Source organism: Antechinus flavipes, chromosome 1 (assembly GCF_016432865.1).
Source record: "Antechinus flavipes isolate AdamAnt ecotype Samford, QLD, Australia chromosome 1, AdamAnt_v2, whole genome shotgun sequence".
Taxonomy (NCBI): Eukaryota; Metazoa; Chordata; class Mammalia; order Dasyuromorphia; family Dasyuridae; genus Antechinus; species Antechinus flavipes.
Window position 1 is genome coordinate 293,854,427 of NC_067398.1, and position 27,650 is coordinate 293,882,076.

The 27,650-nt window shown below is 36.7% G+C and overlaps 1 protein-coding gene across 2 annotated transcripts in view; it reads right to left on the reverse strand.

The window, feature by feature from the left end:
- LPAR1 (lysophosphatidic acid receptor 1) overlaps positions 1-7,660 on the reverse strand; it is a 137,476-nt gene extending 129,816 nt beyond the window's left edge. The window contains exon 1 of one of the 2 annotated variants that reach the window (XM_051962602.1): positions 7,385-7,660. The gene's annotated coding sequence lies outside the window, so the exon portion shown is untranslated. Of the gene's footprint in view, positions 1-7,024; positions 7,125-7,384 lie in introns of those variants that run through there. The other variant, XM_051962609.1, reaches the window with a different exon arrangement.
- Between the last annotated feature and the right edge of the window lie 19,990 nt (positions 7,661-27,650).

Genomic DNA, 27,650 nt, shown 5'->3' on the forward strand with positions numbered 1-27,650 from the left:
CGCTGATTGAATCTTATAGAACATTAATTTTTGTAAAAGGAAGTTGATAGAGTACCTGCTTCTATCTACCTAATAAAGGACGCTATGAGGAAGAAAAAAAGGACATTCAAAATTTAATATTTAATATTATTTTAATACTTAATCTAATATTTAGAAGAAGAAAAATACTACCATGAGTCCAGGAATACAATGGATATCTTGAAGATATCTCAAGAAACTTAAATCTGTCATTCAAAACAAAAACCTTGCAGGCAGTTTTCATTACTTGGATTTGTCCAAATGTAAAATATGAGATAATGTGAAGTTTCTTCAGTGGCCCAAGGCATAGCTTCAAAACTAGAAAGAAACACACATCATATTATCTAGCCCCTGAAAATTGTGTCCCTGTCTCTAATTTTCATTCTCAAATCAATTCAAAAGTATGTGATTTAAGCTACATATAAATTCTAAAGAAATGTTTGTGTCGGCAGTAGGTCAACCAATAAATACTCATTAAGCTCCTACTCTGTGCCAGACACTGTGCTAGGTGCTGGGGTTACCAAAAGAAAAAGTAAAAGACAGTCACTACCAAGAAGTTCACAATCTAAAGTGAGTCAACAAACATTTGTTAAGTATTTACTATGTGCCAGGGGATACAGGAGGTTGAGAAACTAGATGCAGCAAAGTATAGACTTAGCTCAAATAAATAAAGAAGAAAAGAAAGATGGGAAAATCAACCAATGTGCTAAAAACAGAATATTCACATTTGTGGTATAAGATTCAGAACTTATATCTATTGACATGTCTGAGATCTTCTCTGTATGTATGCTATTCCTCTGGTGTGGAGATTTTCTTCTTTATAATATAATAATAATGGCTCTTTCTGGGAGAAAGCAGGTTTCTCAGGGAGGTTTTCTGGAGGCAGCTGGTAAAAATGCAAACGTTTATTTTCTCCTTCCAAAATAGCCCAGTTAGTTGAGACCTATCTCTCTGCTTGGTTCCAAGAGCTCCCTCTGAATGTCTCCAAATCCAAGGGTTTTTGTCCTTCAGCCTCCAGCCAAGGAGGTGGAAAATGAAATGAATCTCTCTTGCCTCAGAGAGAGGGATTGTGGGCTTCTGTTATCTCCCAGAGTGCTCCTGGCTCTCAATCTCCCAGAGTGCTCCTTTCCAACTCTTGTTGATGTTTTGAAGTAACTCTCTTGACTGACTCCCCTCTCAATCTAATTCAGCTGAATTCTGTCCGAGAGCCTTTGTCTGCTTATTATATAAGAGAGAGTGGGATTATGAGCTATCTCCCAGAGTGTTCTCTGGCCCTAAGAACTTCAAGGGAGGTGTAAATTCGGATCTCTCATACTAAATCCTGAAATCTCCCAAATGTGTGAACTCCAATGAGTAAAGGTGTGAACACAAGCCTTGTATCAATTAGTTCTACTTAGTACCTTGTTTCAGGTTCTGGCCCAAAACATCTCCTTGTAAGATTAAATCAAGGATACTGAACCATGCTAAATTAGATAATTATTGTCTCTATCAACTCTAATGACTTAACAATTTGTAAAGATTCCAACACTCTGGTATGAAGCAAAATCATTCACTTCTCATTCAGTGTCATTCTCAACCATATAATAAGTCTGGTATATTACTTAGGTAGTACAATGCCTGGCACAAATGCTTTTTCCCTTCCCTTATCTGTAATATACTTATATCAACCATATGTCTTTCACATGCACCAATAGTTTTAAAATTACTATTAGCAAGATGTAAGATGACTATTATCCTATTACACTATAGTATGTGTTAACCTCTTCTGGATCCAGTGACTTACAAAACTAGAAATCTCACTGTCTGGACTTGGAATAACTTTTGCCAATTAATTCATTACTTTTTTATTCATTTTTAAAGAGGCTACTTTTAATCATACTTCCTAATCACTCTTTTAAACCTAACAATCCTGCTTTTCTCTTTCAGCCTTATGTATATGGATCCATACAAAGTAGCACATTGTTAAATGTGTTAAAACACAGGACTAGACTCTCCTGATATCCCACTGCCTTTTTTCCTCCAGCAGTATAAAGATAAACCAAGAAAAATAAAAGCTAAATCCCTTAAAATAGAAATTATTGTTCTTTTTCCTTTCTGGAATACTGCTAAATTTTAGACCTACGATGCTGTAATGAATTCCAAACAGTCAATGAACCTTTATTCAAGGCCTAGTATGTACCAGGTGCTCTGCTATCTACTGAGCTACAAAGATAAAAATAAAATAGTTCCTGCCCCACAAGAAGATTATATTCAATTTTTTAAAATCATATATCTGCAATAATGTTTTGTACATATATTTGGAGGGATTAAAATTTCACAAATACCTTTTTATGTATATTGACATCAATTTGAGCCTCATAATAACCTTGTGAGATAGAAACCATTAGATCTTACTCTCTCCATTTCATGAAATATAACCCTCTCTTTATTTTCATTACTTTCCTATATTTTTGATCAAATAATTATGTTTGAAATAAACATGTAAGACACATACTAGATTTACTGAAATGTTATGGATTAATAAATAACCACTACTTCGAAAGTTTTCTTTGAAAAAGAATATGTCCTATGGAAGGAAGGAAGGAGGGAGGGAGGGAGGAAGAAAAAATAAACTCAGAATTCTTTCATTCAAAAAATATGTTTAAAAAAAAGTGTCTTGATGTTTATTCCCCAGAACAAAACATAAAAGGCAATTAAATTATAATCAGAAGACAATTTCATATAATAGAATTAGTTATTTTACTTGTTAAAAGGTTTTTTAAAATTGGTTTCAATAGACACAATAATTTTAAAATATGATCCAATCAGTTTAGGAGCTGTTACATACAAAAGGTAGGGTACTTGTCTCATCCTTGTAAATGAAGCATTATGTGAAATAACATGAACTCCTAGAATATGGTTCACTGTTAGAAATTCTCTGTATATGAGAGGTAATGAGATAACCATCTAAGAAAGCAAACCAGTACAGCCCTGTAGCCCAACTCCTCCCTTCTCCCCACTCTGTCCCATCCCACCCCCAGAAAAAGGAACAATAAATTAGCTTAAAGAATTATTTTATTGATTTCAACAAGAGGCTCATAGTCATTGAGCTGAAAAAAGGATTTTGCAGAATTTGCAAATTATCTTCTACTTCTATGAGGTACCAGTGTTCTCTTTTAAGTCTTCTCTTGAGCTCTAAACATTCTAAACTGTTCTTTCCATAGGCTCCAACTTCTTCATTTGCCCCCAAAGACAAAAATCAACAAAAAATTTTCTTTCCAAAACTCCTAAATACCAAATGGTCACATAAAATTAAAGTTAGGAAATGCCCTCCAAGTAATTAAGCATTTTTTTTTTACTAGTACTATTTTCATAGAGTAACTTTTAAAGTCCGTCATCACACTGTCTTGCCAAGTGTGAATCATTACAAAAACAAAAAAAAAAAAAAACAAAAAACAAAACAACAAAAAAAAAAACTTTTTTCCACTAAGTAAGCTCTCTAAATACCTCAAAAGTGCAAAAACACCACAATTTAAAGGAAATGAACAAAGTGCTACTGCATTTTAACCACACTCATGCATGGGCTAAATACATCTACCAAATAACACATCATTTACAGGCTTTAATTCTTACACATTTCCATATTGCTTCCTCCAAAGGAGAGACTTCTCCCCAATGTGTTTAAAGATCTTTTGATTTAAATTTAAATATTTAATTATTTTCCCCAAATAGCTAATTGAAGCATATTGTTCCCCCACAAAAGCATTTATTCTTTTCCCCAAATAGTTAATTGAAGCATATTGTTCCCCCTCTCAACTACATTTGAATCATCTACAACAGCTCTCTCAAGTTATTTAAATAATTACTTTGTTTCTTTTGATTAAATTATATTTGTAGATAAGGACCTAAACGATAGGAGAGCACTAACTACAAATTTCCCATTTGGGGGTTCAACACAATAACAGCTAATATTTGTAGTAAATTTAGGTTACATGAAGCAGTCCACATACCACTGTTCCTGATGTAAATGTGGAAATGATTTTTTTAAATCAAAAGACAAAGAAAAAATATATTGTATAATATTAGTGACATATTAAAATTTTGTACTCATAACTAAAGTTCAACAACCTTGTCTTACTGAAACTCAAAAGCATAGTTCTAATGATACAGCATTATTCAGCCTGGCCAGCAGCTTCCCCTGCCAAGATGAAATATGATTCTTAGCCCTGAAATGGTTGATTTCAGAATGAATATCACAGTGTAGCAAACCAACTTAGCAAATGTTATTTTTTTTTCTTCAAAATTTTTCTAGTAGCTCTAACAACAGGTTCCCTTGAGTCTTTCTTTATTTAAACTGTGAAAAGTTTATGGCATAACTAGAAAAATCAAAGTCCACAAAAATGATATTACATTTAAAGAGGTTTTCAAAATGAACCTTCCTGGAAGAGTTGCCATTCAGAATCTCCAAAGTCACTGACTTTCTGTCTTTTTCTTTTGGTAGGCAACAGCGTTAAGTGACCTGCCCAGGATCACACAACTAGCAAGCGAGACCAGATTAGAATTCAGAAAGATGAGTCTTCCAGACTCAAGATCCAGCACTCTATTATCCTCATATTACAATTGAGGAATAAAAAGAAAAAAGAAAAAAAAAAAAAAAAAAAAAAAGACAGAGAAGGATTTGAAGTCAGATGACTTTAGGGCCAGTGCTCTATCCGCTGAACTGCTCCTGATACTATTTCTTAATAACAGATAGGATATTGTGAAGAATTAAATTTGGAATTAAAAGAGGTGGATTCAAATTCTAGACCTTCCCCTCCTCTCTACTGTCATGTTATAAACCAATTTAGTCATTTTGAGAATCAATTTCCCCATCTATAAAATAAGATGGATTTCGGATTGTCTATCATATAGAGCTGGGTAAGCTTTGTAAGCTGTGAAGCACTATACAAATATGTATTATTATTATTGACATATCATTAATATATATTAATAGCAATAATACACATTTCACTACATAATGAAATAGAACCTTGGCAGCCTCTGATGGCATTAGCAATGCCACTATGTAAATTTGAGTTGAGTAAATCATATTAATAATAAGGTAGACCCAAGGAACAGCATATCAGTTTAAAGAATAGTAATGGTCAGATACTTAAAAAGAAAAAAAAAGTATTCCAAGAATACTAAGAACAGTATTACAGATGTTCTCATGAGAGAAAAGATATAGAAAGTTTAAGTTCCCTATCTTCCACCCAATTGTTTCCTTCTGTGAGTTGACCTTCCTATTCATATATCCTCTCATCCCCTAACTTTCCTCCTTGTAGCTTTTTTTTTCAATAGTTTTTTTAAAACTATTTCCTACTTCTTGTCTAGTTAACATTGTATTATCTATTTCATTTTTTTAGAACTTGAAGGGGAACTTCAGAGATTGGGCAAATTACTGCATCTGTCTTAGTTTCCTCAACTGTAAAATGGGGATAATAATAGCGTTTACTTTTTAAAATTTAGTCCAACTCTTTCTTTTCACAAATTAAGAAACTGAGGCCTTAGTAAATTAAGTGAGTAGGCCAAGATCCCAACAATTTAGTGATAGACCTAGAACCCAAATCTCCTGTCTTTCAATCCAATAATTTTTCTACTACACCAAACTAACTCTTCCTAAATAGAGGAAAAAAATATATTTTTTTATTCATGTTTTAAAAATAAAAGTTGCAAGAAATTAATGGATTATATGTTTACTTAACACAACTCGTATATATTCAATTTTCTCCTTTCTTATCATGCTTGAAAAGAAAATTTTAGACAAAATAATTAGCATTCCCACTGCAGTTTAAATAATAAAAACCAAGATCACTAAGCAAATTTATGTAATGGCCCAGACAACCATGACAACTTTAACAATACATCCTCTTTACTATATTATTCCTGCCAGACAAGATCACACCTTCTTAATATATATTGTTATTATAATTTTATATTATATATTTTATTTATACACACGTATATATCTTTCCCCCAGGAGACAAAGACTTCAGCCAGCCAGAAGCTTGAGGTCTAAATTACATGTCTCAACTTCATAGATGAACAGACAAACTAGGTAGAACAGTGCAGTTAGATTATTTTAAATGCCCATCTGGAGAGGGATGGAAAGAAAAAGTAGGATGAGGGCGAAGAAAAAATTGAAATAAAGGCACTCTAATCCAAGAGAAAAGAAACTTCCGACAACTTTTTAAACCTGAAATGGGGAGGGAAAAGGTAGCAAGAGACAAAGTAGATTTTTAGGCCCTGTAAGAATCAACTTTAAAGGCTGAAGTTAGCTACATAACCACCACCTGATTTAGGATGGAAATAGTTAAGTCCAGGATGATGCCTTCACTAATGTATATATCGTTCAGCAAGAAACAAAGAATAAACTTCAAACCATTATTGTCAACATCTAGCAACAAAAACCCACATTTCAAAACTACCGACCCAAAGCAAAAGTTTCCAGTGAGAGACAGAGACAGAGACACACAAAGAGAAAGAGACCGAGAGAGACACTAGGACACCCACTCCGTCAAAGATATATTTTCTCGGAATTACAAGAGCCATTTGGCGGACACGCACGGGTAAGGATTACCCATTTTAAAACGCTGTATTATCGCCTAGTAAAGCATCCAACCCCTCAAGATCCCAATCAGCTAAAGATAGGTATTAGAAGAGTAATAGCAACCACCCCTTTCTTTTTTTCCCCTCTGCCCCTCCCTCTTGCCGCATATTTCCCCCACCACCACCCTACTCCCACCTCAGACCCCCTCCCCCAAGCGCCTATGTAATCAGGGAGGCTACCGACTAGTCCACAGCAGTAAAAGCAGCGGGAGAAACTGTCTCCCTTCCCCCATTCCGCCCCCAGAAGCACCGGTTCCCAGGTGTTTGTCTATGGATTCCCCCAACTCCAGAGGAAAGGAAAATAACCCCAGGGATAAACTGTGGCTGCGGCCCCCTCCACGTTCCCTCAACCTCTAAGTCTACACACAATAAACAGTACCCTCCGGGTGTACACGGAGCGGGAGCTAGCGCCCCCAGACACCGAAGAAACTTTCTTCCAAAGGCTCAGAAAAGCTATCCCGAGGCAAGAAGAGCAAAGTTTGGAATTCGGTTGTGCCCGAGGCAAACCACCACAGCAGCAGTCAGAACACTCAAACCCCAAGCTGGGATTGGGAAGACCTCGTAAAGTGGCTGCAAGAAAGTGACTCCAAAAAAGTTTTTGGCGTTCAGAAAGATGCTTTGGGCCCCGAGTTTCAAAGTGAGAAAACGCTAAAGCTCTCACTAGCCCGTAGAAGAAAACCTACTAGAACGCCAGTCTCCTCCCCCATTTTCCCCAGATCCAGCAACTCCGACCCCTTACCTGTGCTCTTTAGAGACGTCCTTCGTCCTCTCTCTTAGAGCCGGTCCAGCTGCTCTCGTATTCCCGCAGTCCCGTGTCCTCTTCTAGCCTTTCCTCCAGCTTTCCCTGTCCTCCGGCCGGCCGCCTAGGATCTCTCCCTTGATCTCCAGCACCACTCCCCCTTCAGCCTCCCCGCCTCCACTGGACTCCTCCAGCCCCAGTCACTGGTCCGGGAGGCTGCCAGACGCTCCGGGCGCCCAAGAGAACACCATAGCTTGGCGACCCCCTCCCTCCCCCCACCCCTCCGGCTCCTTCACTAGCCTGGGCCAACCCACTATGGACTCGAAAGACTAGACTGGTCGGGACAGGAGAAGGAGGCGGGGAAGAAAGGAATGGGAGCTAAACTAGCACACCTAGAAAGGGTGCGGGCTCTTGGAGTGCAGGTCGGAGGGGCAGAGTTGATGCTTGAGGGGCGGGGAGGACGAGAAGCAAGAGGAGGATGAAGAGCGAGACAGTTCTCTTTGACTCCCACTTTTCGGCGGGCTAAGGGTAGTGAAGTAGATTTGCGGGGGGAAGCTTCTGCAGCCGCCGCCGCCGCTCCACTGGGGTGGAGTGGAAGAGAAGATGGGAGGAGACAAGAAGGAGGCGTGCAACGTTAGGACTCTTTTTTTCCTCCTCCTTTTTTTTTCTCTTGGCTCTGAACTGCTGTTTATCCCTCCCGCATCCCCAGCCACCCCGCTATACGCACCACACCCCACTTCCCCTTCCACCTCTTTCCTAGCTTCCTCTTCTTTCTCCTTCTCTCCCTCCCCCAGCTTTTCATTCATTCGCTGGGGCTCCCACCAGTTCACTGTAGAAGGGGGTTAACTTTCTGAGTATTTAAATTATCCGTGCTTCCTATCTTCCTTTTCTTTGCACATTCATTTGAATACAACTTATTAGACTGCCGGCCCGTATAACTTAGATAAACTCGAAAGATTCAGCAAATACTCTTCACCTCCGCTTTTCTTCTCTTCATAACAGTGTTCTAAGTCCTCCGCTTTAAAAGCCTTCAGCGACGTTAGAAATGGACCGTCTCCTTTTCCAAACTGGAGAGCTCGAGAAAGCCTAGCTATAGCCGCCTTGCCACTTCCCACTCCAAGTCTCCTAATTTTACCTCTTGCTGTAAGTTTCCAGGAGGTAGAATTAGAGTCAGGGAATAAACTGGACTGGTTAAAAAACTGAAGAGGGAAGCTCTCCTAATATAATATTTACATATTTATCTGAAGGTAACGATTAAACAACAAAGAGAAAAAGAGAGTCCCTTTCCCCCCCTAAGTCAATCTGTGGCTATTTTGCTTTTAGAAACTGAATCGGGTCCACAGAGACTGTGTGGAGAGACTCCTTCTTCCTTCCCCCACTCCCCGCCCTTTCCCCAAATTAATAATTATAAATAAAACTCCTGTTTCCTAAACTAACAGTCCTCAACCATTTTAGCAATACAAATTAAGGTGGAAAAAATATAGTGCTATCCTTTTCATAGGAAAAATATCACTTAGGAAATAACTTTGAATACAGCACTGGTAGAGTAAAAGGATTTAGGTTCAAATGTTACCTTTGTCTTTGAGCAATTAATTTAAGTTCCCTGGATCCTTCTTTTCCTCATGTGTAACTTGAGGATTTGTACTACATGGTCTCTATTCCAGGTCTAAATCTCTAATTTTAGGTTTAGAGAGGTTTGAGAAGAGGTAGCTAGGTGGCGCAGTCGATAGCCAAACCTAATTAAAGACCTGAGTTCAAATTTAACTATTTGATCTTGAGAGCTAATTTGATTTTAGGTGACGCTGGGCAAATCACGTGATCAAAGTTTGTCTCAGTTTCGTCATCTGAAAATTAAGGATAATTTCCCAGGCTGGTTATGAAGATTAAGTGAGATGATATTCAGTAAAACTCCTGGTGCTATATGTGTGCCTATGTTATATAAACTCTTTTGAGGTACACCACTTTTTTTGTCTTTGTGTACCTAGCACCAGCTCAGGAACTATGCAATACACATATATTGATCAATGAAATCTCAAGTGATATGCAACCACCTTGTAGAGAAAATGAAAGCCCAAGTCAAGATGCTTGAATTCCAACTCAATCACTGACTAGATGTGTGACATTCGACAAATTGCTTAACTATTTTAAGTTTCTATCTTCTATATTCATAAATAAAACAACTGGATTGGGTAATTTTAAAAGTTCTCTCATGAAGTGAGGAAAATGTGGTTCATAAGCTGCTTTCTAGTTTAAGTATTACAATATGCTAAATTGATTAAAAGAAAAACTAAATGACTAAAAAAAAAATTGAAACCAAAATCAGTGAAAGGATTTGCTCAAGGTCATAGAGTTAGTTAATCACACAGTTAATCTGGACTCTCAGGTCACGTGACCCCTATCAAACCATTGTCTGAAAAATTGTACTATCTCCACAGAGTAAACCGGGACAATCTCCCAAAGAACTGCTCCATTTCAGCCATTGGAAAAGCACCAAAAAATGCGACTAACCCCATGTATTGGCTGATTTCTTCTAGCTACTCTGTGATAAGCAAGCCTTAATTTAGCATCTATTCCTGAGTTTCTGAAGCTTCAACACAGTTTATCATCAATCTTGAATCTTTACTTAACAAAGTCTCCAAACCAACTGTTACCACACCTTGTTTCTTCTTTTCTCTCGGGTATTTCTAATTCAATTTAAGTCAAGAGTTATGTATTAAGTACCTTTTAAATTAGGTACTGGTCTAGGCCTAAGTAATGAGACAAAAAATAAAAATCATTGAACAAATGAATTAAAATCATTCTTCATTAAAGCGCCAGAAATACAAATATAAAAATAGAATCCCTGCTCTTTGAGAATGTACATTTTAAGTGGGGAGAGACAAGGGAAAAAAACCTCCTAGGAATTAGTAACCAGAATCCTCCCTGGAGGAAACTGAAACCTCAGAGAGTAGATTGCCACACATTTTTAAAGAAGACTATGGGGTAACTAGGTGGTGCAGTGGATAGAGCACCACCCCTGAAGTCAGGGGGATCTGAGTTCAAATGTAACAGTTTCTAGCTGTGTGACCCTGGGCAACTCTCTTAAACCCAATTGCCTGGGGGAGAGTGGGGGGGAGAAAGCAATAGATTTTATTATGGTGACAGAAAAGGGGAGGGGAACACCTATGTACCCAAATAAGATAATAGACAATATTTACAATGTAGCAGGGGAAGAAGAGGTGTTGCTAATTAGGAAATCAGTCAACTAGCTTTTATTAAGCATCCTGTTATGTGTTGAGCAATAAGGATATAAAGAAAGGGGGGAACTTGTCCCTGCCCTCAAGAAACTCACAATATGATGGAGAAAACAACATACAAACAACTTTGTATATATAAGATATATACAAGGTATCTATCTCAGAGGGAGAGCATAAGCATGAAAAAGGACAATGAAAGGTTTTTACAAAAAGTACAATTTGAACTGAGAGGAAACCTGGAAGCAATGACAAGGAGAGAGAACATTCCAGACTTGTAGAAAAGGCTATGAAGAAACAGTCAGTAGATAATGAGTGTCACTCATAATCCTTGTATGACTTGAATATGACAAAAGCAGTAAGGTCTAAGAAGACTGGAAAGGTAGGAAAAGGGCTGGTTGTAAAGAGATTTTAAAATCAAATGAAGATTTTGTATTTGGTCCTGGAGGTAATAGGGGACCACTGGAGTTTATTGAGTAGAGGAGTGATATATCAAGGCCTTCATTTTAAGAATATAGCTTTAGAAACTTAAATGGAATATTGACAGGAGTGGTGAAAAACAAGGCAGAGAAACTAGCTGAAAAGCTAGTGAATTAGTGCAGAAATGAGGGTTTGCATCAGAATGGCAGCTATTTGAATAGAAAGAAATGTATAGGGTGTGTAGAAGAGGATTTTGTGATAGTAGAAACATTTCAAAATGGATTAAAAATGTGGAGATTGACTCTCAGACTGGCTAAAATAACAGGAAAAGATGATATTAAATGTTGGAGGGGATGTAGGAAAACTGAGAAACTAATGCCTTGTTGATGAAGTTGTGAAATGATCCAAACATTCTGGAGAACAATTTGCAACTATGCCGAAAGGGCTACAAAACTGTGCATACCTTATGATCCAGCAGTATCTCTACTGGGTCTTTAAAGCCTAGAAAGGCATGAACTGATGCTGAGTGAAGTGAGGAGAACCAGAACATTGTACATAGTAACAAGATTATGTGATTATCAACTGAGATAGACTTGGCTCTTTTCAAAATGAGATGATTCAAGACAATTCTGTTAGACTTCTATTGAAGGAGCCATTTGCATCCACAAAGAGAACTATGTAGACTAAATGTAAATCAAAGCATAGTATTTTTACCCTTTTGTTGTTATTATTGTTTGCTTGCTTGTGGGATTTTTTTTCTTTCTCACTTTTTTCCCTTTTGATCTGATTTTTCTTTCACAGCATGATGAATTTGAAAATATATTTAGAAGAACTGCACATTTAAGTTACATTGGATTATTTGCTGTCTTGGGAAGAGGGAAAGAGGGAGAAAAATTTGGAAGACAACGTTTTCCCAGGTGAATTTTAAAAATGTCTTAGTATGTATCTGGAAAAATAAAATATTATTAATACACATGCACACACATATTATACATAGATTTAAAAAGAAAAAAATGTGGAGTGAGATGAGGAATTTGTGGAAAGGGTAAAGTGAAAGAAGACTAGAAAGGTAAGATAGGGTCAGATTATGAAAAGTTCTAAATACCAGGAAAAGAGGACTTTAAAATTTATCATGGAGGTATAGGAAGCCCCAAGAATGTATAGAGTAGGGAAATTGCATGGTAAAACTAACTCTTTGGGAATATAATTTTAGGGCAACTGAGTGGAGGATGGATTGTGGTGGGAAGAGCCTCAAGGCAATGAGATTAATAAGAAAGTTATATTAATAGACTAGAAGAGAGCTGAATGAGGATGGCAGCTTTATGGGTGTAGAAGAGGACAAATAGTATAGATTATAACTTTGAGCTTCTTGTGTTTCTTCTGAGCTAATTCAATTCTTTTTTGCTCATAGAGCACAGCACCTTCTCTGATGAGGGCATGCTATGTTGGGCAATCCTGGGTTTGTGAGTCCTATGTCATACAGTCAGTTCTAAAGTTCTTCAGAGAGATCTTGAAAGTGTTCTTGTATTCTTTTTCTGACCACTTTGTGAGCACTTATCCTATGTGAGTTCATAAAATAAAATTTTTTGGTAAACATGCATTTGACATTCGAACAATGTGTCCAGTTCAAAGGAGTTGTGCTTTTTGTGGTAGAGCTGGAGTGCTTGGCAGTTTAGTTTGAGAAAGAACCTCAATTTCTGATATCTTATCCTGCCAGGTGATCTTCAGAATCTTCCTAAGACAATTCATATGTAAGCGATTTTAGTTTCCTGGCATAAAGCTGGTATTCTGCCCAGGTTTCACAGGCATATGAAAAGGTCAGCACAATGGCTTTGTAGACCTTCAGTTTGTCTAATACTTTTCCTCTCCCACACTTTCTTTTAGAGCTTTCCAAACACTGAGATAGCTCTAGCAATGCATGTGTCATCAATCATTATCAATGTGATGATGTGCCAGGATGAATGAACTTATCCACAATATTCAATGTATCTCCACTTCACAGGCTCATTGAAAGTAAGATCTGCAAACAAAAGAGTAATACACACACACACACACACACACACACACACCCCTTCAACTTTCATTGAGCTCCATATAAAAAATGTAGCCCTCCTCCACCCCAGTCAAGGGCATTAAATTTCCTAAGAAATCAAAAGTAGTTTCAAGGGAGAAAAAATTTGATTGACCTCTATTCTATACTAAAAATTATGCACTGGGATATACAGAAAAAAAAAAAAAATAAGATATGACCTAAAGGAGCTTATAATATTGTCAAAGAAACAAACCTGAATAGGGAGGGGAAAAGTTGGAACAGAAATGAGTGCAAGGGATAATGTTGAAAAAATTACCCAGGTATGGTTCTGTCAATAAAAAGTTATTTAAAAAAAGAAAGAAAGAAAGAAACCTGAAAGCATGAAACAACCAAAAAAGAAAAGGAGTCAGAAAACCTAACTGGCAAAAGAAAGATCAAAGAATAAATTTGTAGCAGAGGCAACTTGCTGAGTTGCTTTTCAGTATTTTCTCTAATTCTTTTTTTTTCTTTTTAATGAATGCAAGAGACTTGGGGTTAAAAAGTGAGGAACTCAAAACCTCTAAAACTCCAGCTGCTGAAAATTATATGGAAAAAAGCAAATATCTGTTTTATAGCCCTGCTTTGGAACTGAAAATATGGAAATTATGCTAGACAATCATCAAATCTAGAATAAGATTTCTGAACAAGGATGCCTAGCCCATTAGTTGGATAAGACTAATTTAAGGGTATTAATTGATGATTGAAGAGGCTTAGAGCTTCCTTAGACCTAAGGCTGGCAATATCCTACAGGGAACTAAAATACTTCATACCTTTATACCAAGGCTCTAAAGGAAGGAGAAAATGAAACCTTGCTGCTAGTTCTATAGTAGAATTTAGAAAAAAGAGAAAAGTCTTTCCTAAAAGAGCGTGGCAACACCCAACAGTCGTAATTTTTGCTTCGCCAAAAGTCTGAGAAAGTAGAAATTATACCAAGTGGTATTGTGTGGAAATTACACATCCAGTATAGAGCATTACCTGACATTATTTAACTGAGCTGCAGACAAATATTTATGAGCATCCATCATCCAACCAAAAATATATAAAATTAGTCTATAAACGCATAAAAAATTAGAACCATCTTGAAAATTAGGGACATAATATTAGTACTGAAGGAATGCGTTATATCCCCTCTAATCTACCCTGACCATATGGATTCCCTAAATTTGTCCCCTTCATTTACATATCCTTATCATACATATTTACTATGTGTGTGCCTTTCCACTCATATTCCCTACAGGTGAATCTCTCTATTTATGTCCTCTCTGTATGCACATTCTTTCATTTGCCATTGTATCTATGGGAGAGTGCATTTTGGGTTTTGTGGTGTTCTCTTCTTTTTTATAATATAATGGTTCTCTCTGGGAGCAGATTTCCCGGGGAGGTTTTCTAGAGGGAGCCTTAGTTTTGGTTAAAGTAATAATCACCCCAAATGCAGCCAGGTGTTAAAAGTTCAGATCTTTTATTGCTTCCTCCAAAATAGCCCGGTTAGTTTTCTTAGAGACCTATTTCTCTGTTTGGTTCCAAGAGCTCCCTCTGAATGTCTCCAAATCCAAAGGTTTGTCCTTCAGCCTCCAGCCAGCATCAAGGTAGAAAATGGAATGAATCTGATTCCACCGCCGAGAGAGGGCTTGTGGGCTTCCTCCCAGAGTGTTCTTTCCGAGTCTTGTTTCCTTGCCTGGGCCTGAGCAGCTTTCTGGAGAGCCTTTCAGACCAGCCTTGGTCTCAGTGGGGGAAGTGCAGGAGGCCAGCCACCACAGTGGTGTGATATGGGATGAATGAATCTGGTTCTGACTCCGAGAGAGGACTTCTCCTGAACTGCTCTGATTGGCTCACTGACGCTCTATTTATGCTGGGTGTAAAAGATTGATTCCTCCTTCGAGGGAGGATTAAGGGAGGTATGAATTTACAAAGTTACAAAGTTAACTTTGTGAATCTCCCATACTTGTGAACTCCAAGGAGTACTTAAATACATTAGTGAGCTAGAGGATTTGCTAAGTACTATGCTAAATTAGGCAATTGACTTATCACTTTGTAAAGATTCCAAGAAGGTTTGGTAGAATGGGATGTTTTGTAGCAATTTTTCTTAAAGGATCATTTTGCTAAATATCTATGCCATGTCCTCTACCTGATATAAGCATACAATGTGTATACACACACAAATATGTAATTATGTATGTACATATTTGTGGCACTGTATGTATATACACATGTGTATATATACACACAAACATACACATTTTGCTAAGTGAACTAGAAGTTCTAATTTGGATCTATTGTTCTGCCTGTTTTTTTATTCCATAAAACAAGATGCTCCTCCTGTGGTGCCACAATTCCCTTTTAATATCCTGACCCAGTTTCTTCAATTGTCCTATTTAGTTACTCTGCCTCAGTTATAACCTTTCCCTCTTAATGTTAGATGAAATAAAGGTTTTATATCTTTAGGCTATAATCATTCTTTCTTAATGTTTGACAGGATAAAGGTCTATCCATTTTAGACATCATTAGAATATTAGTAAGCTCTCCAGCACCTCTCTCCATGTGTCATCCTAGGTGCCTCCCCCCATTAGGTTATCCCCATCCAGGTACCTCCCCCATTATGTCATTGTTCTTGTTATCCTGTAAAAGAGTCTTGCTGTGTAATGCTCAAGGCTGAATTCTTTGAGATGATAGTCCTGTCCAGCCCTGGGACCAACTATGGATCCATTTGGTCCCAGTATATCTCTCCATTTAATAAATTATTAAATTGTTCTCTAATCTCTGTTTTGCTCAGTTTCTCCGGCATTACACTCCCAAGATAATCTTTTCTCTACACAGCTAACTCAAGCCTAAATTGATACCATCTCCCTCAGCCTCCCTCTCATTATAGGGCTCAACTCTTCTGCCTAGTTTTATCTCCATGGTACCAGATTACCCTTCAACAAATCTCCCCACTCTTCTTTCCTATTTTTGTATGTTGTCTTCCCTGATTAGATTCGTAAAAGCCTTGAGAATAGGAACTATCTTTTTATTAATTCTATCTCCTCTCCGCACAGTGCCTGGTACAGAGTAGATATATTGATTAGATGTCCCTAATTTTCAAGAGGGTTCTAATTTTTTTATGAGTTTATAGACTAATTTTATATATTTTTGGTTGGCCAATGAAGGATGCTCCTCTACATGTCTGCAGCTCAGCTAAATAATGTCAGGTGCTGCTATATACTGAATGTGTAATTTCCACACAATACCGCTTGGTATTTTCTACTTTCTATTTCTACTTTCTCAGACTTTTGGCAAAGCAAAAATAATGACTGTTAAGTGTTGCCATGCTCTTTTAGGAGAGACTTTTCTCTTTTTTTCTAAATTCTGCTGTTAGAACTACCTGGCACATGGTAGATGTCTGTGTGCCCTCATACAGAACAATCCTATGCTACTTGCCCTAAAACATCTTTTTTTTTTTTTTTTTTGGTCTTTCCATTTGTAGTCTATAATAAAAAATGGAGTGAAAGTACAAAAACACAGGGTTTGGGCAGACAAGATTTACAGACAAGTTCAAACTAGACCCTTTGGGAAAAAAATATTTCTGCAGCCACCAGGTTTAGGTCAGTACCTTTAAAAATTAAATCTATTTTTTTTTCAAGGAATGAAAAGAATAGGAAAAGAAAAATAACAATAATTTTAAAAAGATGGAAACTTTTTAAGTCATGTTAAATTTCAATAGTCTTGGGATGGAAAATACATCCAGAGAGAGAATTATAGAGACTGTGGATCAAAGCATAATGTTTTCACCTTTGTTTTTATTGTTTGTCTGCCTGTTTGTTTGTTCTTTCTCATTTTTTTTTCCTTTTGATCTGATTTTTCTTGCACAACATGAAAAGTATGGAAATACATTTAAAAGAATTACATATATTTGACCTATATCAATTTGCTTGCTGTCTTGGGAAAGGGGGAAGTAAGGGAGGAAGAGAGAAAAATTTTGGAACACAAAGTTTTACAAAAATGAATGTTGAAAATGAAAATGTATTTGGGAAAATACTATTGGAAAAGAACATATCATGAGTAAAACCTGAAGAAAAACAGAGTACCAGAAAAGAAAGAATTCATCCTGATTCATTCTGTTTTTAATGTCTCTTACTTTGAGCCCTGCATTCCTTGATGTCATGGCACCTTTCAGGTTAAATCCCTATCCTGGACTGGACTGGCCATTCCCTCACATTGCTCTTAGACCCATAGAGTGTCAGAGCTAAAATGGACCTTAGAAAATATCTGTGCTGATTTTTGCATTTTAATGGATGAGAAAACTGATGGTCAAAGAAGTAATAATAATAATAACTTACAAAAATGAAGTGACTTCTTCAGGTCTCATTACTAATTAGCAAAAAACTCATATTAGGGAATATTCCAACTTTTTTTTTAGCTATCTCAGAACTGGTAGAAAAAAAATCAGTGCTGATAATTAGAAAGCCTCAAGAAACGTGACTTTTCTTATCAGAATAGAAGCTTGATTTTAAAGCAGAAGGTGTGGCAGATAGAGATACAAAAAATTTTATTGCTTCCCTATTTCTTCACCTTAAGGGAAGGGCATAAAATGAGATGAGGCAGCAAAAATCAACTAAAACATTTCAGTCACAACATGTAAGACTTTTAAAAAAGAGAAGTCAGCCCGAAATCCAAATATCATGAGTCTCAAAATTAACTCTTTGACCTGACAATTGCTCTGTAAACTCTACTTAATGATTGAATTAGAAGAGAGTGACAAAGAAGAGCGATAACATGGTTTAGTGAAGAGAAAGCTAGTTTTGGAATGAAGTTCTTTCTCTAATATTACTGGTTTGTAATCTTAAGCACATCATTTAACCTCTCTCTACCTTAGACAAATATCAAGGATTGTAACTTGCAATATAGGTCCAAATTCCATTGCTAGAAGGAGTTTCCTTACTGAAATCACAGGCCTTTAGGCCATCCCCAATTCTAACCAAAAAAAAAAAAAAAAAAAATTAGCAAAGAAAGAGGAAATAGACCAAATGTTTTTTACTTACTATTTGTTAGAAAGGAATAGAATAAATCCCTTTCAAAAAAAAATGGAATATGTATGCATTGTTTCACTGGTATTCACACACACATACCCATATATGTATATGCATGCATACATACATACATATAAAATTCCATTTCACTGGTATATTAGTGAATCATTATGGACAAATATTAAGTCTCAAATTCCAATAGGAGTAGCTATGTGGTGCAGTGGATAGAGCACCAGACTTGGAGTCAGGAAGATCCAAGTTAAAATCCTGTTAGAATCCTTACAAGGTATTAAGTCACTAGAATTGGTAGAAACAATGTTTATGTTTACATCTTTGAGAGTTCATATATTAGCTCCTGCATTAGTTCACAAGTTTGGGAGATTTCAGGATTCAGTATGAGATTCACAAGTTTACACCTCCCACAATCCCACTCTCTCAGAGGAGAAGTCAATCTTTGGATTCACATCTTTAAAAGATCATATATAAGAAGTTCTTAGAACTTCAGTCAGTCAGTCTGAATTCAGTCGAGGGAAGAGAACCAAGATTCAGAGAGAGCTGGAGGCTGAAGCCGGCAGACAAGCTGCAAGAGCTCATGGAACCAAGGAGGGAGATAGGCCTCTAAGAAAACTAATCGGGCTATTTTGGAAGAGACAATAAAGGACTGTACTTTAATCCCTGGCTGCATTTGAGGTGATTATTAATCTGAAAGGAAACAAAGGCTGCCTCTAGAAGCCTCCCCTGAGAAACCTGCTCACAGAGAACCATCATATTTTAGAAAAAAGAGAACACTACAAAATCTCACCTCGGACACTTACTAGCTGTGTTATCCTTGGACAAGTCACTTAACTCCCTTTATTTCTCAGTTCTTCATCTGCAAAATGGGAACAAACTGAAGAAGAAAATGGCAAAATCTTTTTAAGGAAAATCCTATTTACTTTATTAGGTGTAAGATGATCATATACTTCTAGAATCCCTTTAATGAATCCTTGATTTGATTTAAAATTGGTAACTCCCTTTCCTAGTGAGATTATAATCCGCTCACATCTCTTCTTGTGTATCTTTTGACATGTCCTTCCTCACATCTGGTATCCCTTATTCTGGTCCATTTTATTTTCTGATCATTTCTTTGATGACATCTTTAACATTGGTTCTTTGACTAATTTGTCATTGGTGATAAGCTATTGAGTATTTATACTCAGAGATAGAACTATACTTTGTCCTTTGTGAGAAACAAAAATTTTCATTTCTTAGAGATATAATATTTCTTGATTTGCAGCATCCTACGTATAGCTATGATAATCTATTAAACAAAGACTACCAAATTAAGCAATAATATAAAATATTTCAACTTTTATTACTGTCATATATCATGGAAGAAAAAATCAAAAAGGTATTAAAGATAAATTATTTAAAGTAACAATTTTAATTAAAATTAAGCAGGTATTAATAATGAATTATTTTAAATGATTCTTTTTTAAAAAGCAAAATGATCATTTACAAATTTTATTTACAAGAAGATTTGCATGAACTGATGAATAAAGTAAGCAGAACCAGCAGAATAACTTATACAATAATTATTCCTTCCAAGTCATAGGAATTAGGGAAGCTGCACCTCTAAAATCCAAAAAATCTGCGTAAAATTTTTTGACCCTTTTGTACCAGAGAGGAAATCTAATTTTTTTTTTCCTTTTTCTTTTAGGGGGTGCTTATATTACTATAAGCAATGTGTAGGCCGATGTTAAGTAAAAATACTTTTTCTGAGTCATCTTGCTGGCAAATTGTGGGTGTGGTCTACAGCTTCCTAAAAACTCCCCCAAAATTCCCATTTAATTTATTTTTCCAACCCATGATGGTCATGAGATGTGGAAAGGATAATTGTAACTACAATATTGTAAAGATAAACAACTTTAAACCTTGAAGACCATTGACCAACCAAAATTCCAAAAGACTCAAATAAATGATGGACTCAGAGAGCAGATGGATGCATAATTTATTATTTGGGGGGATATGGTTAATGCAAGAGTTAGTTTTGCTTAACTATATATATTTGTAACATAAGCATTCTCATTTCAACATTTTGGCTTCCTTTAAATCTCAGCCAATACACCACTTTAAACAGGAAGCATATAGGATTCATTCTGGAGCTGCCCTTTAGAGAAGAATAGTAGAAACCTCTTTGCTTTTCAATGGGAAGATCCGGAAACTGGAAGGAAGCAGCAAATGAGGTGGTGCCTCTTGCTGCAAGGCTATACCTGAGTCCCTGAATTTGGTTAGTGGAATCCTTGAAAACTGCAAGGGAGATTTCCAACCAGTAATAGGAACTTGGGTGTTATAGTATGTAGATGATCTACTAGTAGCGGAAGATACAAGGGAACACACCAGTTGTTGTACCATTGATCTATTAAATTTCCTGGGAGGATGAGAGTTTAGATTATCAAAAGAAAAACTGCAATTTGTGGAGAGGGAGATGAAATATTTAGGGCATTTTATTAGTGAAGACAGCAAGAGATTGGACCCTGCTGGAATTGAGGGAATATGCCCAAAGCTAAAACAAAGAAAGAGCTATGCAAATTTCTGGGGTTAGTAGGACATTGGCAGGCATGGATAGATTCTTATGCTGCTAACACTAAACCCTTGTATAAGCACCTACTGGAGGAAAGTCCAAATTCTAGCATGTGGGAGAGTGATCAGAAGTTTGAGGACTTAAGGCATTTGTTAATTTCACCACCTGTATTGACTCTCTCCACCTTGGAAAACCCTTCCCACCTGTTTGTCAATGTTGAGGGAAGGGTGGAGGGATGGCTTTGGGAGTTCTTGCTCTAATAAGAGGGGGTCAGAGAAGACCAGTGGCTTTCCTTTAATCTTAATCCTGTCTCCTTTTTGTCCCCGGAACAGAACTATTCTCCAGAGAGGAACATTGTTGCTTAGAGTTAATTAAGTAAGAGAGGATTTATAAGAATAGCCAAACCAACTGGAAAAATATTAAATGCTCTTAGATTGGGAACAAATATAATAAAGATGACAATACTACCTAAATTAATCTATTTATTTAGAGCTATACCAATCAGACTCCCAAAAAACTATTTTTAATGACCTAGAAAAATAACAAAGTTCATATGGAAAAACAAAAGGTCAAGAATTTCAAGGGAATTAATGAAAAAAAAAAATCAAATGAAGGTGGCCTAGCTGTACCAGATCTAAAATTATATTATAAAGCAGCGGTTACCAAAACCATCTGGTATTGGCTAAGAAATAGACTAGTTGATCAATGGAATAGGTTAGGTTCAAAGGACAAAGCAGCCAATAACTTTAATAATCTAATGTTTGACAAACCCAAAGACCCCAGTTTTGGGGATAAAAACTCATTATTTGACAAAAATTTCTGGGAAAATTGGAAATTAGTATGGCAGAAACTAGGCATTGACCCACACTTAACACTGTACACCAAGATAAAATCAAAATGGATTCATGGCCTAGGCATAAAGAATGAGATTATAAATAAATTGGAAGAGCATAAGATAGTTTACCTCTCAGACCTGTGGAAGAGGAAGGAATTTATGATCAAAGAAGAATTATAGATCATTATTGATTACAAAATAGAAAATTTTGATTATATCAAATTGAAAAGTTTTTGTACAAACAAAACTAATACAGACAAGATTAGAAGGGAAACAATAAACTGGGAAAACATTTTTACAGTCAAAGGTTCTGATAAAGGCCTCATTTCCAAAATATATAGAGAATTGACTCTAATTTATAAGAAATCAAGCCATTCTCCAATTGATAAATGGTCAAAGGATATGAACAGACAATTCTCAGACGAAGAAATTGAAACTATTTCTAGCCATATGAAAAGATGCTCCAAGTCATTATTAATCAGAGAAATGCAAATTAAGACAACTCTGAGATACCACTACACACCTCTCAGATTGGCTAAAATGACAGGGAAAGATAATGTGTAATGTTGGAGGGAATGTGGGAAAACAGAGACACTAATACATTGTTGGTGGAATTGTGACTACATTCAGCCATTCTGGAGAGCAATTTGGAACTATGCTCAAAAAGCTATCAAAGTGTGCATACCTTTTGATCTAGCAGTGTTTCTACTGAGCTTATACCCCAAAGAGATACTAAAGAAGGGAAAGGGACCTGTATGTGCCAAAATGTTTGTGGCGGCCCTGTTTGTAGTGGCTAGAAGCTGGAAAATGAATGGATGCCCATGAATCGGAGAATGTTTGGGTAAATTGTGGTATATGAATGTTATGGAATATTATTTTTCTGTAAGGAATGACCAGCAGGATGAATACAGAGAGGTTTGGCAAAACTTATATGAAGTGATGCTAAGTGAAATGAGCAGAACCAGGAGATCATTATATACCTCAACAACGATATTGTATGAGGATGTATCCTGATGGAAGTGGATTTCTTCAACAAAGAGATCTAACTCAGTTTCAATTGATAAATGATGGACAGAAGCAGCTACACCCAAAGAAAGAATACTGGGAAATGAATGTAAACTGTTTGCATTTTTGTTTTTCTTCCCGGGTTATTTTTACCTTCTGAATCCAATTCTTCCTGTGCAACAAGAGAACTGTTCGGTTCTGCACACATATATTGTATCTAGGATACACTGCAACATATTTAACTTGTATAGGACTGCGTGCCATCTGGGGGAGGGGGTGAAGGGAGGGAGAGGAAAAGTTGGAACAGAAGTGAGTGCAAGGGATAATGTAAAAAAATTACATAGGCATAGGTTCTATCAATAAAAAGTTTTATATATATATATATATATATATATATATATATAAAAGAATAGTCAATACCTGGGGAGTAAATTAGTTTATAAATGACTCTTCTAGGATGGTAGATGGGAAAAGGAAAAATGGATTTGCTATTATGGATGGAGATAAAATTGCCACTTTACCAAGGTCAGTCTACCTATCCATTGGTCAGCTCAAACTTGTGAATTGTATGCCTTAAATCAAGCATTGAAGTTATTGAGGGACCAACATGGGATACACCAATTCGAAATATGCCTGGGGTGTGGCGCATATATTTGAAAAATTTGGGAAGAATGAGGGTTTGTGAATAGTAAGGGTAAAGAACTAGTCCACCATACATTAGTCAGAGAGAGGTACTGGAAAACATTCTGGCTCCTAGGCATGTATCTGTAATACATATAAAGGAACATCAGATGGGAAATTCTTTTGGGGCAAGATGAAGTAGATTAGCAGATGAGGAGGCTAAGAGAGCTGGAAACTAGGAGATTACTCCTCTAATGGCCTTGATACCTGTACTTCTCCCTAGTCTGCCTCTCCCAGTTTTACCCAGAAGGAAAAAGAGAAGACCTCAACTCTTGGAGCAATTGAGAACTTGGAAGTATGATGGCTCTTCCTTAGTGGTAGAGAGGTACTGACCAAAGCAAGTATGAGGCAGTCCTTCAGCAACTACACTAGAGTAATTATTGGGATGTCCAAAACCTTTGTGATGCTGTACTGACAAGGTATATATGGCCTATATATTATGGCCTGACAACTAGAGGATGTCTGCCTCATTTATCAAAGAACTAACAAGGCTACTCAACACCAGGTCCCGAAAGGGGGACGACCTCCGGGAATCGGACCATCTCAAAGCATTCAGGTGGACTTCACTAAGCTGCCATCAGTGAGTCGCCTCAAATATTTGCTGGTCATAGTGGACCATCTGACTGCATGGATGGAGGAGCCCAAGCAATTGCCTCAACAGTAAGTAAGGTCTTATTAGAACAATTATTCCCAGATATGGAATATGGAGAGGATAGACTTGGATCAGGGAACACATTTTTCTGCCAAGTATTGCAGAATCTGATTGGGGCCTTAGAAATCACTTGGAATCTCCATACCCCTTGATATCCTCCCTCTTCTGGGAAAGTAGAAAGGATGAATCAAGAAATAAAACAGCAACTGACTAAATTATCGTTAGAGACCCAACTACCTTGTTCTAAATGCCTTCCTCTTGCTTTGGTCAGAATCAGAACCAAGCCACGTAGAGATATTGGGCTTTCACCTTATGAATTATTGTATGGTTATTTTTTCCAAGCTTATATGGAAAACTAGGACCCTATGTTAGGAACAAAGGATTTATTTCTTAAGAGATATGTTAAATCAGTGGTACAACCTTTATAAGAACTACAACAAAAAGGGTTAATAGTTCAAATTCCTCCTCTAGGTTTCTGTGTTCATAGAATTCAGATTGGAGATTGAGTTTTGATCTGATCCTAGAAGGATGAGAAGTTACTCTGTGCTGGGATGGACCCAGGAACAAGGCTGGACATACCATACCAGAACAAGAGAACCTGTGGCACCACCTTTATCAGAGTGGACAGTTGAAGATAAAGGAGATCTCAAGTTACACCTCAGGAGGGGTCCTCTACTAAATGGAAACACAATCTCTGAACTCAGTGCATTGTAATTGTCTATGTGTCACTCTTCTTATTACTTTTTAAAATTACTCTGGGCCTCTTCGCCTGTTTGGGAGCTGATATATTTTCCCCTAGGAATTTCACCTTAACATCACAGTGTATGACCTACCTCTTAACTGGACAGGGATCCGTTATATTGGATTAATAAGGTCAAATTTTTTTTTCTTCCTGAATAGGCAGACAAATATTTAGGGATTCAGAAGTATGATGATTTGGGAAGAGGGAAACGGAGTTTAGATACCTCCATTACCCAGACTAGAGATGCAAATGGTTAGAGTGACAGTTGGCCTCCAGAAAGAAGAGTTAAAGAGTATGGGCCAGCCACCTGGGCTCAAGATGGAAGTTGGGGATATAGAACCCCAATATATATGTTGAATAGGATAATTAGACTTCAAGCAGTTGTAGAGATTATCACCAATCAGACAGCTAAGGCACTAGATCTGATCGATAACTAGAATAGTTCAAAACTCATTATCTAGAATGCTTAGGTTGGAAGGGAAAGCTGAAGGATCTGCTAGACTGATGGTGTTAAAAGGGTGGGAGCCATTGCCTCAAGAAGACTGACAAGAGCCAGAAGGGGATGAGGAATTAGATAGAGAGTGTGAAATTGTTACAAAAATTTGAAAAGATCTCAGCGTACAAATAAGAGGGGGGACTGAACGAGATGAGGAGAGCTCTCTCAAGACAGTTGTGAAAATCTAGTAAGGCTTCATCTACTTCAGAGTTGGAATAGGCCTGAAGATCCTTGAGCATTGACCCAAAGGAATACCTAAATTCCCTTCCTGCTTTCCTCCCATGATAACATTTTCTCCTACTTCAATCAAATATGGGCAACTATGTATTTAATGGCCAAGTTCAATTTCTTGTATAGCTCCCGCGTTTAGAATGTAAGACCCTCAGCCAATGAGGATGATGGTCAGTGGTGGGAGGGATATTTGAGTTAGGGACTATTTTAAGTATAAAGCCTGTCCCAAAAATGCCTGCCTCCTTTCAATTGCTTACTGGACCAGAGGGATGCCTGCTTCTCTTGAGAATGTACAATAAGTTTTGCTTTGTTCCTAGAGATTTCTCCAGCTTTTTTATAAAATAGTGACCCCTCATCATTCTGAGCCACACATAGGTTATATACTTGTAGTCATGAAAAACATGTTGTGAAAGAAAATGCCTTAGAAGACCAAAAGAAAAAAAAAAAAAACACAAGCTTCAATCTGCATTCAGATATTATCATTTCCTTCTCTGAGCATGGGTAGCATTTTTCATCATAAGTTCTTTAGTAGACTTGGATCATTGTATTGCTGAGAATGGTTATGTCATTCACAGCTGATCATCTTAAAATATTGCTGTTCCTTTGTACATAATACATTTTCCCTTTGTATCAGTTTATGGAAGTCTTTCCAGGTTTTTCGCTCATTAATTCCCATAGCATAATGGTATTCCAATATTCCATAATTACATACAACAATTTATTCAGCCTTTCCCCAATAGACAGGTAACCCCTCAATCTCAATTTCCTTTTCTCTAAGAAAGAACTTCTATAAGTATACTTTTTTGGTACATATAGATCCTTTTCCTTTTTTGTTTTTTCATGTCTTTTGGAAACAGAACTAGTAATGATATAGTTAGGTCAAAGGATATGTATGGTTTTAAAATCCTTTGTGCATAGTTTCATATTGCTCTCCAGAATGGTTGAATCAGTTTACACCACCATCAAGAATGCATTTATGTCTCATTTTTTCCAACATTTGTCATTTTCCTTTTCTGTTCTCCTAGTCAATCTAATAGGTGTGTGGTTATTTCAGAATTGTTTTAATTTGCATTTCTTCAATCAATAGTATGTTAGAGAATTTTTTCCTATGGCTATAGACAGCTATGATTATTTCATCTGAAAACTGTTTTTATCTTATCATTTATCAATTGAGGATTAGCTCTTATTTTTCATAAATCTGACTCAATTCTCTATATGTTTGAGAAATGAGCCCTTTAGTAGAGGAAATTGCTTCAATTTTTTTTTCATAATTACTCTTGCTAATTATATTTCCCTTGGTTTATTCTATTCTCTCTCCTTTAACCCTATTCCTCTTCAAAAGTGTTTTGCTTCTCACCATCCTTCCCCAATCCTCCTTCCCTTCTATCATCCTTCCTCCAATCCTCTTCCCTTCCTACTATTTGGTAGTAGATTTCTATACCCAATTGAGTGAATGTTATTTCTCCCTTGAGCCAATTCAGATGATAATAAAGTGCACTCATTCCCCTTTACCTTCCTTTCTTCCCCTCTGCTATAAAGCTTCTTCTTGCCTCATCTGTGGATGATAATTTACTCCATTCTACCTCTCCTTTTTCCCTTCTCCTAATTCATTCCTCTTTCTCTCCCTTTATTTTTTTTTTAGATTTAGTCCCCTCATATTCAACTTAACACACCTAGTTATATATATATATTCCTTCTAACTGCCCTAATAATGAGAAAGTTCTTACAAGTTACAAGAACCATCTTCCCATGTAAGAATACAGTCAAATCTCATTAAATTCCAAGATTTTCTTCTATCAATTTTTTTCTTCCTTTTCCATATGCTAAGGAAATTACAAATCTAGTCACAAAAAAAAAAAAAAATCAAGCAACTTTATCAGTTACTAGGCATATCAAGATTAAAAAAAAAAAAGCCTCAGGAGCTTATATTCTACTGCAGATAATGGTATACAATATGTAAACAAATGCTCCTATCTGTTTAAAAAGAGATAATTAGAGTTGTCATATTAAAAAAAAAAAAAAAACACAATATCATTCTAGGACATCGAACTAGAAGGGGCATTAGATATAATGTAGGCTACTTCCTTCATATTTTATAGATGAAATTGAGGGCAGTGGAAGGGAAGTGACTTGCCCAAGATTATACACAGATTGGTGAGTGGCAAAGTAGAATATGAACTCAAATCCCTTGACAGCAATCCCAACATTCTTATAGTATACCATGATGTGTTATATTCCTACCTTCATTCCATTTAACCATCACTTATCCCTGGCTTCCACACTTCTATCCAAACTCCACACTGTCTTCCAAGTATTTCAGTCCAGTCCCTATCT